The 17,194-nt window shown below is 32.1% G+C and overlaps 1 protein-coding gene across 2 annotated transcripts in view; it reads left to right on the forward strand.

Moving 5' to 3' along the window:
* Positions 1-897: 897 nt before the first annotated feature.
* LOC119601444 (clavesin-2-like) overlaps positions 898-17,194 on the forward strand; it is an 80,094-nt gene continuing 63,797 nt past the window's right edge. Inside the window, exons 1-2 of one of the 2 annotated variants that reach the window (XR_005231229.1) lie at positions 898-1,193; positions 6,602-6,634. The gene's annotated coding sequence lies outside the window, so the exon portion shown is untranslated. Of the gene's footprint in view, positions 1,194-6,601; positions 6,635-17,194 lie in introns of those variants that run through there. The other variant, XM_037952382.1, reaches the window with a different exon arrangement.

The raw sequence follows: 17,194 nt of genomic DNA on the forward strand, positions 1-17,194 counted from the left end.
TAATGCATTTAAAGTTAGTTGAGTTGCTGGCAGGGTATGATCAAATTTCATAACAAGTAAAATGGTAAATTTTACAGATACAGAAAAGAAAAATGTATATTTCTTCACAGAGATAAAGTTTTTTATTTTAAATGTGTAAAAAAGTATTAAAAATACTGTTTTTATGTGTTTTCATACTTAAGCTTTGGGGAATTTCTGTTTTGGAGTGTGCTAGTTTTTTTGAAAAAAAGACCTGGTCCACACTAGGAAATTTTTGTTCAGAAACTTTTTCATAATTCTCTTTTGAAGTTTCCTTAATGTCCACACATAGAAACTTTTGTTTCAGAAACTACGTATTAATTGCATTGATTTGTTGTTGTACGAATGAGAAGAATAACAAAACAAGTTTCCGAGTACGAGAAACTCCGTACCGCGAGAGAAATGAATGATATTCTTTCTCTTTCTCTCTCACGCAAAATCAAAAGTTTCCCAAAAAAAGTTTCCTAGTGTGGACCGGCAGTAATTCTCTTGTTTACAAATTGTGTTGTTGTTTTTACAAATTGTTTTTGCAATTTTTGAAACAAAGCGACGTCAATCTACAACTAAAGATAATTTTTTGTCTTTAGTTGCGTAATTTGAACAATATGAACGCGCAACGCTGATTTAAGAGCAGTTAACTTTGTTAGTATTGCCAACTTTTCAGTAAAAACATAAACGGTAAACAGCTATTTTTAGCTAATATTACTCTTGCAAAGTGAGAAAATTAATATAAACATTTAAAATAATAAAAATAATGTTGATAAAACAAATCAGAAAATTAATATTTACTTAAAAAAAAGTTTTTCTTCTTCCGAATTGTGTATTTTTTTGTTGATTGTGTTTTCTTATAACTTAGGTTTAATTGGCCAATAACCCTCACTTAAGCTAAGATAATAAGTAACGTAACTGATTACTGAAAAACATAAAACAAAAATTAAACTAGGTTTAAACAAAGAATGTAGATTATCTTTATCAGAAAACCCCGACCTGAGTTTCTTTTTGTGATTTGACAGCGATTTAAATTTTAGCAGAAGAGATATTACTGATTCATTTGTGGTTTTGGTTGTATCATATCAAATTACTACCATATCAACTTTTCCAACTCTGTACAACATAACGCTATAAATCCAAACATACAGCGCTAACAGTAACTTGTGTTATTATTAATTCAACTAGTGAGTATTAAGTACTTAAACATCAGTAGAAATTATTAATGCTTAAAATTATTTTTATGGAATTTTCTAAAAAAAATAGCAAATAGTGATTTAATCCAATTAATTTTAATTATAAATGCGTAATTTATTAAATGTACAACACATTTGTGTTTTACACAGTAGAAACATACATACGTATTTAAAAAAACACATGTACATGTGTACATGACTAATATGTTGATCGTTACCAAAGTATGTTGATTATAAGGTAGTGTTCCGAGAACAGTTGATTGCTTTTTGTTAACATACTTTTGATTTTTATGTATAGAGTTTGACAGAGACCTGTTACTTCTAAGTGCAGTCATACTGTCAAACTCCATATATAAAAAATAATACGATTCGCTGTTTGACAATAGTTTAAAAATAAAATAACTCATTGATCGTTACACATACTTTGTATGAATCAACAGAAGCGAATTCAAATATTAATAAATATGGCTATTTACAAAGTAAATTAATAAAGTAGCGACACGAGTTGTTGTACAACAAACGTCTACAAAAACCACAGGCAATTTGTTTTTGTTCGAAATACTCACTTGTCAAAATTTGTTTACAAAAATGAACCAATAATTAATGGAAAATATGGCATTATTGTTGTACTTTCCAAAAATATGTTGTTATTTATATTAAAAGTCACAGAGTTTTCTTTATTTTTTAAAAATTAGAACATTTTTAAAAATATTATACACTTAAAATACACTTTTTCACATTAAATACAACAAATTACTCAGAAATTTGTACAAAAGCAAGCGTTAAAATGAAAACAAATATGGCAACATAAACATTTTTGACAAGTAAGTCCACAAATAGCAAGTTTAAAAAAAATAGTCAGCTGTTCAAATGAGTCTACTTTATAAATTTACTTTGGCTATTTAGGTATGTATCTAGTATTGCCAGATTTTATTTTTAGTGCAATGTCTTATTAATACCCTTTTCACTGCATCGAAATCTAGTAAATTTCTATCGAAATCTTTCTTCAAATCTAGACCGTTTACCCTTCGTATTTTTGACATTTAGGAAGATTTAATTTTTTCTAATATTTCTCCAAATTGTGTTTGATGAAAAAAACATATATATATATATATATATATATATATATATATATATATATATATATATATATATATATATATATATATATATATATATATATATATATATATAAATCTTTCTTCAAATCTAGACCGTTTACCCTTCGTATTTTTGACATTTAGGAAGATTTAATTTTTTCTAATATTTCTCCAATCAATATCTATATATATATCTATCTATATATCTATCTATATATATATATATATATATATATATAGATATATATATATATATATATATATATATATATATATATATATATATATATATATATATATATATATATATTTTCATTTATATTTTCCAATTTATTAAAATTTTGTCGACATTTTGATTTTCCTTTCTTTGTTTTCCCCTTTTTTCTTGTGCAGCATAGTATTTTTTAGTATTATTTAGGAAAAAACAGAGTTGCATTTCTATTTATTTTGAGTAGATTTTGCCGAAATCTACTCATGCAGTAGATTTTGTTTTGTATGGAAAATCTAGTTAAAATCAACTATATTTGCTCGAAATCTCGTAAGTACTAGATTTCGCTATAGTGTAAATGGGGTACAACGATGTTTGACTCAATTTTGATATGGAAAAATTTTCATATTTTCTTAATTTTTGTTTTAATTTTCATTGTGAAGTAAGGCCAGTAATTTATAATATTTTGTAATTATATTATGAAAAAGTCTTTAAAAACTGATTAGGAAATATTAAAAATCATTCACATATCATTCATCTCTCTCTCGGAAAAGTTACTCAACTAAAGTTTTTGTGTGTGGACCGGTACAAAGAAATCAATGCAATTAACACGTAGTTCTGAAACAAAAGTTTCTATGTGTAGACATTAAGGAAACTTTAAAAGAGAATTAAGAAAAAGTTTCTCAACTAAAGTTAGCGTGTGTGGACCGGCACTCACATTTATATATACGGTGTGAGTTTTTTACTAACACAGTTAAAAAACTTACCGCGTGAGTCAACAAATTTGGTGTGTGGCCATGTCGCTTTAGGCAGTACTCTACTTAGCTTAAATTAATTCGCCTACTTAACACCAGAGGCTCTGCAACTCTGTACTAAAAACAATCATAACGCGCAATTACAGAGTTGTAAATGAATAAAAATAATTTTTCTTTTTTCACAACCTTTTCTCTCTATTCTATCCCCTTTCACACCGAAAATAATAGACATATATATTTGAAATTTGATAAATCTACATAAATGTTTTATAGCCCTCAGTTCAAAAAACTCGAATTTTTTATTATGATGATGTTTATTTATAATATCGCTAAGTAGTATGGAAATGATAGGGTAAAAACTGTTTTTTTTTTTAATGAAGAGCAATTCTTAAAGAGCATTTTAAAAGAGGAAATTGTTTTTAATTGATTAAGTTGAGAACCAATTAATTTATTTTTGTAGTTATTTCTTATATGTACAATTAAAAACCAATGTATTTATTTTGTACACAGAAAAAATAATACATAACTAGAATGAATTTTGTGATAAATTGTATGAATCGAACATGACTTTTTTTCCCAAAGCATTTTCATTCAGAATATTAAAAGTTCATAAATTGTATGAATTTGTACATGAATGATTTTTTTTGTTTTTTACTTATTTTCTTTAATTTTCACAAAAAAATGCAATAAAAATAATCACAAATATATTAGTGAATTTTTATGATAAATATATAAAAATATTGGAAAACAAAATATGAAATAAAAAACATCAGCAAACATGTATGGCTATGTTCGATGGTTAATTAACAATTTTTGTTTATTTTTTCTTCCTCTTTTACATTGAGACTTTTTCTCCCTGGGCTTTTCTGAATTTTCTTTTAATCCCCTTCGTAAAATCTTGAATGTTTACATTGAGACTTTTAAGGCATGCCTGCTTTTGGAAATTATGAGCGTAAAGCTACGTTCACACCTGAAAAATATTTGGTCCAAATATTTGTAATAAATATTTTTGAAGTTGCGTCAAACCAACGCAATATTAATTTCATGTTCAGACTTGAACAAATATTTGATGGTATTGTTTTATCAAACAGTGCAAAAATAATTTGATTCAAACATACACATGTTTTACAGCCACAGTACATCGTATAATTTAATGCAAGAAAAAACCAATTTACCAATTTGTTTTAATTTTAACTATTTTTATTAGGTTTAAAATTAAATTTATATAATAAAAGTGAATAATATTAATATATAACACGATTGAAAAAACTTTGTTTGTCGAATCTGAACATAAAATATTTCATGTTAACAAACGGCAACGCGGATGATTTTTATAAAACAAATGGATTTTCTGGCAAATAAATATTTTTTCATTGTTTCATCAATGTGAACACCACAAGTCAAATAATTTACATCATTTTGGCAAAATAATTATTTGATCTTGCGAACCAAATATAAGATCAAGCAGAGTCAAATAATAGCTGTTCTTTTCGTACAAAAAAGTAGGATTTTGAATTTTTTTCAACAAGTATTAAATTTGACGTATATTTTCTTAATTATTTATCAAATTTTAATCGTTTAGTCCCCAATTAAAGCCAATGTCTTGTAGTTCGACAATATTTTCTTTATTTACATTTTTAACGTGAGGATGATGACATCAAACAATGTCTTTTAGTCAAGGATATCTCAAAAAAAGTACCTTCCATTTTCTTTATTCCTTCACATAAGATTGCTTATAGTGTACTCAACAATATATAAAAAATTTGGAATGGGACAATGAGGGGATCTGAAGTAAACCAACTTTTAGTAAAATAATCCACATCATTCCCATACAAATTTCAAAATTTATAGTTTTATTTGTACATGAACACAAAAATAAATGTAAAATTCTTAAACAAAAATTAAATTGTTCAAAAACAAAAAATTACAACTTTTAAAATTTGTATGGAAATGATATGGATTATTTTACTAAAAGTTGATTTACTTCAGATCAGCTTGACTACTGAAGAAAATTGGCGGAATCGGTCTACAATTTCATATACCTCCCATACAAAAGTACATATTCCCGGAAAATGAGTTTATCGTCAGAATGTTGATAGCTTTACAAAATTTTACAAGTAAAATCTTATGTGAATAGAACTCATTCAGAGAAAAAATTTTCAGGATCGGTCCATAGTTGGTCATAGCTCCCATACAAGGTCCCCTCCCGAAAATCACTTAAACGCACATAACTCATTACTAAATTAAGATATCCATATAAAATTTTGTACAAGTATTGCTCTTATATACAGAAATATTACTATGAATTTTTTTCCGATCGGTCCATAATTGGTCAAGCTCCCATACAAGGTCTCCTCCCGAAAATCACTTAAAAATACATAACTCCTTACTAAATTAAGATATCCATATAAAATTTAGTACAAATATTGCTCTTATATACAGAAATATTACTGTAAATTTTTTTGCGATCGGTCCATAAATGGTCATAGCTCCCATACAAGGTCCCCTCCCGAAAATCACTTAAACGCACATAACACATTACTAAATTAAGATATCCTTATAAATGTTGGCACAAGTATTGCTCTTATATACTGAAAAATTTGTTTCCGATCGGTCCTTAATTGGTCATAGCTCCCATACAAAGTTCCCTCCCGAAAATCATTTAAATGCTCATTACTAAACCAAGATATTCATATAAAATTTGGTACAAGTATTGCTCTTATATACCGAAATGTTACTTATTTCTAAATTCCTAAATCCATATAAAATTTGGTACAAGTATCGCTCTTATATACAGAAATGTTACTGTGAAATTTTTCCGATCGGTCTATAATTGGTCATATCTCCCATACTAGGTCCTGCCCCGAAAATCACTTTAACCGTATTAACCAGTTGCATTAGTGTGGGAAACTTTTGATTTTTGTGTATGAGGGAAAAAGAAATATCAATTATCTCTTTCTCTCACACACAAAACCAAAAGTTTCCCTGTGTGAACCGGCACTTATCAAATTGTGAATTTCCTTAAATCTTTGTGAATTTCCTTAAACCTGTTACACACATGCATACATGCAAATTATTAAATATCGCTAAAGCATATCTTAGGGCGCTATAAAAATATAAAAGAAAATGGCGTTTGTAATGTTCAATAAATCTTGCAATTGTAACAGATTTAAGCTGTTTAAATCTTGGGATTTTTCTATTTAAGGCATGAGAAAACTTATTTCTACAAATATTTGATCAATTAGAAAAGTGCTAATATAAAAGTAGCTGGTGGAGGGTATTTAAGATTCGGCTCAGCCGAATATATCACTCTAACTTGATTTTATATATTTTTAGGTACACTATAAGCAATCTTACGCAAAGATTTAAATAAAATGGAAGGTACCTTTTTGAGATATCCTTGACTAAAGGACTTTTTCGATATCATTATCCTTATGTTAAAATTATAATATTTTAAATAAAATATTGTTGAACTACCAGACATAGGCTTTAATTGGAGACTAAAACGAAAATATACGATTTAAAATTTAATGCTTGTTGAAAAAAATCCTAAAAAATATGAACTTTGAACCTCGATAAAATCTGAACCGTAACGAATTTAGAAATTTTGGAGAATCTCGAATTCCGTATTTACATGAAAAATGTATGTACCGAATTCCATCGAAATCAGAGAGGGTAAGGTACAAAACCTGTTCGAAAATTTTTGAAATGGCCTTCTAGTTTATAGTCTAGTCTATAGTCTATTCTATAGTCTTGTCTTTAGTCTTGTCTATACTCTAGTTTATAGTCTAGTCTATAGTCTAGTCTATAGTCTAGTATATATTCTAGTCTATAGTCTAGTCTATTGTCTAGTCTATAGTCTAGTCTTTAGCCTAGTCTATAGCCTAGTCTATAGACTAGTCTTTAGCCTAGTCTATAGTCTTTGAGGTTTTCAGTATCAAATTGAGAATATTCTAAATGAAAATGCGAATTTCCGTTTGAAATTTAGAAAAATGCAATTGAAATTGAGAAAATTCCAATTGAATTTGGGAAACTTTCAAATGAAATTGAGAAAATTACAAATGATTTTGAAAAAGTTTTAATTTGCAAATAAATATATATGTACATATATATGTAGTGCAATACATGAATGTCCCGTGAAAATTTAAAATTTGAACATGATTGTCAATCATTTCGAAAAATGCTGCGAAACTTTTTATACTTTATACTGGGATCAGAACTTTTAACCTAATTAGCGGTAAGTTCAGACCATATTTTAATATTTTTTTTAATTTGACGTATTCAGACTACCAACACATATCGCTTGAGTGGTATTCCTACATAGTATTCATGATAAACCAGCCATTGTTCCTCGACAATCGGTGGATTAACATTGGAATTTCTTTATTATTTGTTTTTTATATTTAAAATGTGTTATATAAATAAAAGGTTCTCAATTTAATTTGAAATTTTCTTAATTTCATTTAAAGTTTTCTCAATTTCATTTGAAACTTTCTCAATTTTAATTTAAGTTTTCTCAATTTAAATTCCAAATTCTCAATTTCAATTGAACTTTTCTAAATATTAAATAGAAATTCGCATTATAATTTGGAATATTCTCAATTTGAAATTGAAAATCTTAATTTGAATTGAAATTTTCTCAATATAAAACGGAAAGTTTTTCAATTTAAATTCTCAATTTCAATTGAACTTTTCTAAATATTAAATGGAAATTCGCATTATAATTTGGAATATTCCCAATTTGAAATTGAAAATCTTAATTTCAATTGGAATTTTCTGAATATAAAACGGAAATTCTTAATTTATTTGGAATTTTCTCAACATCAATTTGAAATTCTCAATTTCATATAGATTTTTCCCAATTTTTAATAAAAATTATCAATTTTATTCGGAATTTTCTCAATTTCAAATTGAAAATCGTAATTTTAGTTGAAATTTTCTCAATATCAAATTGAAAATCATAATTTCTCAATATTAAAAGGAAATTCTCAATTTCATGTGGATTTTTTCCAAATTCAGTTAAAAATGGTGTAGTCTAGTCTATATACTAGTCTATAGTGTAGTCTATAGTCTAGTAATTAATTGAGAAATTATTTAATTAATTTATTACTCAATTTATTTAAACAATTATTTATTATATATAATGGATATAAAAATATATTAATAATAAACAATTTTCTATAATTTTAAATTTATAGATGATTTAATGAAAATAATATATAATTTGGTTATTTCCCGTCTTATAGCGATTTTTTTAAATCGCTATAAACCGTTCCACACAACAAAGGTTTTTCGCTACATTGACTATACGAAATAGCTACATGTAATTTGTATTTTTTTGTGATAAAATTTTGCTGAAAAATAATATTAAATGAAATTTTAGAATAAATTGATGTTATTATTCAATGATATATCTTTTTAGTAAATATAAACACATATATTTTTGGCTTTTGGTTTGGTTGCGCATTAACTGTTCTTCTTATTATGTTCCTCTTTGCCTGCAAACAAAATTTTGTTTTTTCACTGTTTTATCCGTCAATTGTTTTAAGAAATTATTTGTTGTAATGTGAACATCGGGCAAACAAATTTTCACTATTTGTACTGAATTGTGTTTGGCATTATTTCTTCAAACAAAACGTCAAAACAGAAATACTCATTTTAAGCACATTATGAAATAAAAACTAAAAATTAAATAGTTTTTAGACAGAAATTTCTTTGAAATTTTAAAAAACTATTGTAATTTCAATTAAATAGTTTTTCTTTAACGTTAAACAAAAATTTTTCGTGTTTGGTGTTCACATTGGGAAAATATTTATAGGTTGACAAATAAAAATGTTTCACGAAAAACAGCTGATATTTTGTTTGCTCTTCAAAAATATTTTGTGTTCACTTTACAGCCAACAAATATTTGATAAAAAAACGTCAAATATTTGAACGTAGCTTTAGATAATTTTACTCTATCAGGAATGATTTTTTCTCAAAAATGTTGTTTAAATTTAATAATAAAATATATTTAGAGTTATCGCATTCTAAAATAAATATCTCTGTTTATTAACTAATTTAAAACCTATATATTGATCGTCCAAAGACAAACCTATACAAAGTCAGAAGGTTGAAATAAGGAAATTCGTAGATTTAACACATAAAATGTTTTGATTGTATATAAAATTAAACACAATACAGTAAAACAAGGAGTCAAAGACAACAATTGCTAATTCATTATATGTAATTGTATAAACATCAAGTTGACTGTTTATATATTAGATCTTTCAACTCTAATGTATTCCTTCCGAATGACAAAATCAGAGCGAAGGAAATCGTGCAAAATATATGTAAATAGTTACATTCAGGATTAATTCAAAATTAATTAAATTTTATGATTCAAATTTGTTAAGCAAAAAAAAAAGATTTTTTTTTTAATTTGAAAATTTTTGTAGAAATTTATATGGCAACGATGGTGGCCCTACAGGAATTTATAAGTATATTCAGCCATTTCAGTCCTATACCTCTAAAGTAATGGAAAAAATAAAATAAATTGAAAATTTATAAAATTAACCTTTTTAAACCAAGAATCGGAAAACGTTTTATATTTGCTTTTTAAAAAAATATTTTTCATGGAAGTTTAGAAAATATTTTAAACTTTAAAAAAAAAAAAAAACAAAGTAAAAAAATTATTTTAAATAAATTTCTTTTATGTTTAAAATAATAAAGTTCTTACAAAAAGTTTTTTAAAAAACAAAAACCTATTGAATTTCTATTGAAATATTTTTGGACTTAGAATAGTTTATAAAATAAATAATAATGAAAAAAATAAAATAATTTTATTGATTTTTTATCCCGTTCATTACTACAAACGGCGAATGAGAAAATAGGTATATAAATTCGTTATTACAACTGGATTATCCGAATAGATATAAATATACTGGTATATGCATGTAAGCCTAAAACCCCCTTCATACGAGCACACAAGTAATATGATCTGTCAAAAATTTGTGTAGAAGAGAACGGATGGGATCATCTAAACCAGAGCCTGGCAACGCCTGCTATTGGTCAGTTTTTGCAAGAGCGAAAAATAAGAAAAGAGAACGAGAAGTTTATTTTGGAAAATGTACCTATTTAATTTTTAAATTTTAAAACAAAACCTTCTGAGATATTTACAAGCTGTACTCCCACAATGAATAAAAATAAACAAAACGACTTAGTCTCGCTTGTGCCTTCATGCAGTGAGGTTGGATGTACGCTTGATGCTAGAGAAACGAATAAAAAAATGTTTAATTTAGAATGGGAAAGTTTTCGGGGGAGTTTTCCCGTTTTTCCTACCGAGCGCGTCCCCGGGTGGCGGATAGGGGGTGGTGATGGACCATCTGTCCTCCCCCAGTTTTAGTTTGAATCAAGCTGAGGGAGGGCGGATTGTCCACCACCTGGGAATATTATATTCCCCGCGGACCAAAAACTGGAAAAAAAAACAACATGGAAAATAAAAAGATAAAAGTTACGGTGCAGGGCCTAAATAACCCAGTACCGGCGGCAAGTGTTGATCCACTCGCGAGTCACTTGTCGTCGTCATCCTGCAATCGTGAGCATAATACTACTACGGAGGTGGGTACCTTGGCCTCCGTGGCGGACAATGCGTCAAGTGTACAGCATGCCATTAGCAAAAAAATAGAAAGAGAAGGATGTACTCGGAGAGAGCTCTAAGCTACCTCAGCCTTTAAACTCCCGAAGAGTTGACAACTGAGAATAAACCTAAGAAGAAAAAGAGCTCCCCGTCTTCTAATACACAGTCGAAGCCAAGCCATACTTTACTCAAAGGAACCTCAAGTCAGAATCCTGAGAGTAAGTGTGATAACGCCAAGATAGATATCCCGAAGACGACCACGTCGGCGAAATCAACCTCGAAGATAAGGGTATCTTAAGAGAAGCCCCGAAAAGCGAGGAAAGATAGGCTTGACAGTGGAAAAGGAAAAGAGCCGTCATCTTACGCCAAAATTGTCAAAAGAAGACACCGGGACGATCTCTGTTATGCAGTTTACGATGCCGGTAATCCGACAGGCAAAATTCCAATAGACCAACAGAGTAAGGTGGAAGATCTGGTAAACAATAAGATAGTGGACCACGCAATCGCTTCAAAGGGCCAACAGCCAATAGAGAGCGTGAGCTGCGAGTTCAGAATGGGCGTGATGTTGATGAGAATGGCATCTCACCAATGTGTGAGCACCCTAATGAACTTTGGTGGAAAGTACCCTCCTCCCTGGGACGGCGCTAAATTGGGACTGGCAAAGAAGGGCGAGCTTCCGGTGCTATTAAAGTTCACTGTCTACATAAAAGGATGGGGCAGTAAACTGGCTAATGAACGTATACTGGAAATTCTTGGTGGTCAAAATGCTGAGCTGGCCGTGGAAAAATGGGACGTCTTTTACAGGAAAGAAGAACCTGAGGGAACTTTATTTGTAATAGGTATCGACCAGAAATCTATGGCTAGTCTTGCCAAGAATAAAGATAGGGCTTACTTCGCCTCTAAAGCTGTCATATTCAAAATTGGGAAGGTGCCGATTGGAAGGCTGTTACAACAAGCCTCGAAAAGGACACTAAAATACCTAAGACCACAGTATCAGTAGCAAGTACTGATAACGTTAAGGAGTCAAATCCTAAAAGCGAGGAAGATACCACTAACTCGCCAAAAGAAGGTGCAGCTGCCCTTTCCAAAATTGGGGAGGTGCCGATTGAAAGGGATGTCAAAACCGGCCCACAGTGGTATAGGAAAAAAAAAGAGGGAAATAATTCGGTAACTTCTAAACGGTTAATCCGATTTTAATGAAATTTGGTATGCAGAAAGAGGAGGTGTTGTCGAGTTCGAGGTTTTGAATTTGGACCTTATAGGCCAACCAGGGGCCCGGCGGGGGGTCCTCAAATTAGGACACCTCGGCTATGTTAAATTTTTAAAACGATCCTATTTCATCATTTGAGTTCCGATTTATAGAATTTCGTATATAGAATCTCCTCATCGAGCACTATAAAAAATGTCGTCGTAGCAGTAAATTATCTCTTATAGTTTAGGAGATATTCGCATTTGAAAATTAAAATTTTAAAATTTTTACCGTCCTTACTTTAGTTTTTTTGATAATAGCGGGTCCAAATATTCCCGATTTTCGCCTTCGCTTATTCGCTTAACAACAAGTTTATATATCAAGCAGTGAAAGAATTATGTAAAAATCATGACTGAGTCCAAAGTTATAGGCATTTTAATTTAAAAAATTAAAAAAAGGCGATTTTTTGTAATTTTTTTGGGAAAAAAGTATCTTTTTCTTTTTAAGTTATCTAAAAAGTTTCTAAGAAGATGTATATAGAATTTATACTTTTTGGAAAGCTGACTTTACATAAAATACGATAAATGAAACAAAACCTAAAAATTTTTGATACCGAGGGGACCAGGTCCATCCAAAAAAACCCTATTTTTTATGGAAAATTAAATTTTGAGCAAAAATTCTCAAATCGAATAGTCGATAAGAAAAAGATACTTTTTTCCCAAAAAAATGACAAAAAATCGCCTTTTTTTAATTTTTTAAATTTAAATGCCTATAACTTTGGACTCAGTCATGATTTTTACATAATTATTTCACTGCTTGATATATAAACTTGTTGTTAAGCGAATAAAAAAAAATGGCGAAAATCGGGAATATTTGGACCCGCTATTATCAAAAAAACTAAAGTAAGGACGGTAAAAATTTTAAAATTTTAATTTTCAAATGCGAATATCTCCTAAACTATAAGAGATAATTTACTGCTACGACGACATTTTTTATAGTGCTCGATGAGGAGATTCTATATACGAAATTTTTTTTAAATCGGAACTCAAATGATGAAATAGGATCGTTTTAAAAATTTAACATAGCCGAGGTGTCCTAATTTGAGGACCCCCTGCCGGGCCCCTGGTTGGCCTATAAGGTCCAAACTCAAAACCTAAACTCGACAACACCTCCTCTTTGTGTATACCAAATTTCATTAAAATCGGATTAACCGTTTAGAAGTTACCGAATTATTTCCCTCTTTTTTTTTTTCCTATACCACTGTGCGGCCCCGATAAGGACACTAAAACACCTAAGACAGTACCCAAAGCATCATTAGCAAGTACTGGTAATTTTGAGGAGTCAAATCCTAAAAGCGAGGAGGAAATCACTCACTCGCCAGAACAGCAGTGCTGTCCAAAATTGGGAAAGTGTCGATTAAAAAGACTGCTCTTGCTATGCCTGATAAGGACACCGCATTGCCATCAATAGTACCCACTGCATTAATAGCCACTTCAGGTTACCCGGAGGAGTCAAATCCAACGAGCGGGGATGTGATCACTAGCTCGCTAGAAGACAGTTTAAATGGATGACAATGAAGTTATCCAAATAAACCTCCACTGGAGCGAGACAGCTACCAGCCTTGGACGATTCGCAACAAGATTTCCGGATTAAATCACGTAAATTTCCAACTTTTCTACGCTGATACAGGGTCTCACCCGAGAACATGTATCTTATGTCACAAGAATTTATGTTTTCTCCTCTCATAGGATTATCCACACGGATGCAACGGTACTGAAGCAAGGTCGTGGCAACATATACCTTGCATCTGTTTACCTGCCTTTCGATTCTCCGATACTACCACCAACGTCGGAGCTGATGAAACTGGTCGAAGAAGCACAAAGGCAAAATAAGAAAATTGTAATAGGTTGTGATGCCAACTCGCACCATGTAGCTTGGGGTAGTACAAACACCAATCGCAGGGGACAAGCCCTCATGGATTTCCTTAATACTAAAGACTTGATCACATCGAACTTAGGTAATAAAGCTACCTTCGTCAATAGAATCAGAGAAGAAGTATTAGATATAACTATATGTTCAGAAGAGCTCATAAACGAAATTCAGGATTGGAGAGTTTCGGACGAGCACTCCTGTTCTGACCATCGGTACATAAGATTCAAAATACTACGGCCGCCACCAAAGCCGATAAAGTTTCGGAATAAGTCTAAAACTAATTGGACAATGTTCGGTTCCTTACTAAAGAACCGTTTATGTCAGATGTCGAAATAAAGAGAACATAGACGCCAAAGCAGAAATGCTCACAAGTGCCTTGGTTGAATCGTTCGAGGACAGCTGCCCTCTGCGAGAGCGGAGATCTGCCCAGGAGAAACTCTGGGTAACCGGCGAGATCCGGAACCTTGGTAAGACTCCTCGCAAACTATTTAACCGGGCACGGTGTAAAAAGACCGCAGTATACTGGGAAAACTTGGTGAATATAAAAAAAATTGTTCGTAAAGCCAAACGAGACTCCTGGAAACTTTTCTGTGAACAGGTAGACAGCGTATATGACGTATCGAAGATAAAAAAATTCCTATCCAAAACTCATGTCCAACCAGAATCTATGGTCGATGATACGGACAGGAGGCTGGAGGTTATGGAGGAGACAATGAAACTCCTAATGGACTCTCATTTTCCACCCGGTATATCGAATAACATAGATGAACCGATATTGGAGGAAGGGGAGGCTAACACGGAAATTGTAATTACATCTGATATGTTTAAAGCGAAAATCAAGAGCTTCGCTCCCTATAAAGCTGCAGGGCCGGATGGCATTTTCCCGGCACTCTTACAGATGGAGGCGCGACTGGTTTCCATACATCTGTCCCAGATATTCACTGCATGCTTGAAATTCACATATACACCCATTAAATGGCAGGATGCAAGGGTATTATTTATACCCAAACCAGGGAAACCTATCTATTCGACACCTAAGTCTTATCGACCGATAAGTCTTACGTCCTTCCTACTTAAAACCTTGGAACGGATAGTTGATAATATGGTGAAAAGCAGTATACCCGACACAGACCTAAAATTTAAGCAGCATGCTTATGTAAAGGGACGATCGGTGGAAACCTCTTTAAACGAAGTTGTCCACTACATAGGTGCATCCTTTGATAGCAAACTGTATACACTGGCGGTATGCATTGACATCGAAGGCGCCTTCAATAACGTGCACACTGATACTCTTATCCAGTCCCTAGACTAGTTTTATGTTGACCGGGTGCTCCGTAACTGGATCAACCACATGCTAAGGAACAGATGGATAAGCTGCGAGATGTACGATATAACTATCAGGAAAAAGGTATTTCGCGGTATACCACATGGTGGCATTTTGTCACCTTTACTCTGGGTTACCACGATTAATAGCCTCCTAAGGACCCTAACTGAGAAAGGACTTAGACCTGTCTGCTATGCAGACGATGTCGTAATACTTTTAAAGGGAAAGGATCCAAATTACTTGTGTAGAAGAGCTGAGGTGGCTCTGAATATGGCCTTGAGCTGGGCTCAACCGAGAGGCCGCAATGTTAACCCGGCAAAAACGGAAATCTGTCTTTTCACAAGAAAGACAAAAATTTCTACATATACTGAACCTTGCTTCCTGGGCAAGAAGATACCAGTGACAGACAAAGTTAAGCACTTAGGTGTAATCCTCGACCGAAAATTAAAATGGAGACACCACATAGAGGATAGGATCAACAAGGCACATTGGTGCTGGGCGATATGTAGGAGAACTATAGGCATGAAATGGGGTCTTAGTCCTACTATGACAAATTGGCTTTATAAAAGTGTAATTAGACCAATTCTAGCTTATGCTTCAATAATCTGGTGGACTTCTTTAGACAAAAAGTGCAATATCAAACTACTACAGGGAGTTCAGCGTACATGCTGCTTGGGTATAAGTGGTGCCATGTGTACTACTTCAACCATGGCTCTGGAAACGTTGCTAGATATTCCACCAATTGAAACATATTTAAGATATGAGGCGGCGCTTACAGCCGAACGGCCCTTTACTCTAGGCGAACTGGCCAAAAGCGGTTATAGGACACGTCATCAATGTATACTGCCTGATCGTATACCAGACTCAGAATATGTCGGAAACTTTGAAACGCTGATCCCAGATAGAATGTCTTGGTCAAGCGGAATATTAGAGCAAATACCAGTAGGAATCCGTTGTTACACGCATGGCTCTAAATTGGGGGACAAAGTGGGGCTGAGTTTCTATATTGAAGAAACAGAAATATACCACCGTGGACCAAATCATAACACAAGCTTCCAGGTAGAAGTACGAGCAATAACGGAATGCGTAAATTGGATTAGAATAAATATGGCGCCCACAGCGCTTAATATATTTACCGATAGCCAGAAGGCAATTAGGGCGATATCAGGCGATAGAACTAAATCTAAGACCGTATTGGATTGTAAGAAAGCTTTAACTGAATACTCTCCCAGAGGTAAGGTTCACATCATATGGGTACCAGGCCACTCGGGAGTAGTCGGTAACGAAAGTGCGAATGTAATAGCTTTAAAGGGAAGGGAGCTCGATGCAGTTAACCTGACAAACGCAAAACCATTCGACGCAACAAAAGCTGAACTAAAAATATGGGTGAGAGAACCCATAAGGCCTCTTGGAATAATGAAACAGTGGGTAGAACCACGAAGATCCTATGGGGTGAGACTGATGAGAGCAAGACGAAAAATCTCCTCAAAATGAGCAAGTCTGAAGTTAGTATGATGGTACGTATTCTGAGTGGACACACAGGACTACGAGTACATCTATGCAAAATTTTACGTGCGGATTCAGACGAATGTAGAGCATGTGGAGAGGACAGTGAAACTCTGGAGCACTTTCTTTGCTAGAGCCAGGCATTCGTCGAAGTTAGATCCAAGTATCTTGGAAGTGATGTTATTCCGGAAATAACATTCCTGACTAACACTGATTGGAAGATTCTTAGGAATTACGTTCAGGAAACTGAGTTTCTGAACACTGAAAAATAATTCTTTCAGTTTTTTTTTTCATGATAAGGAGCGCACAACAGGCCCGACAGTGGCCTAGGTGTATTTCTTCGGATTTGATGTAGTATAC

This window comes from Lucilia sericata, unplaced genomic scaffold (assembly GCF_015586225.1).
Source record: "Lucilia sericata isolate MDLA Ls3-8-SP2 unplaced genomic scaffold, ASM1558622v1 Contig000164F_arrow, whole genome shotgun sequence".
In the NCBI taxonomy this organism is placed as follows: Eukaryota; Metazoa; Arthropoda; class Insecta; order Diptera; family Calliphoridae; genus Lucilia; species Lucilia sericata.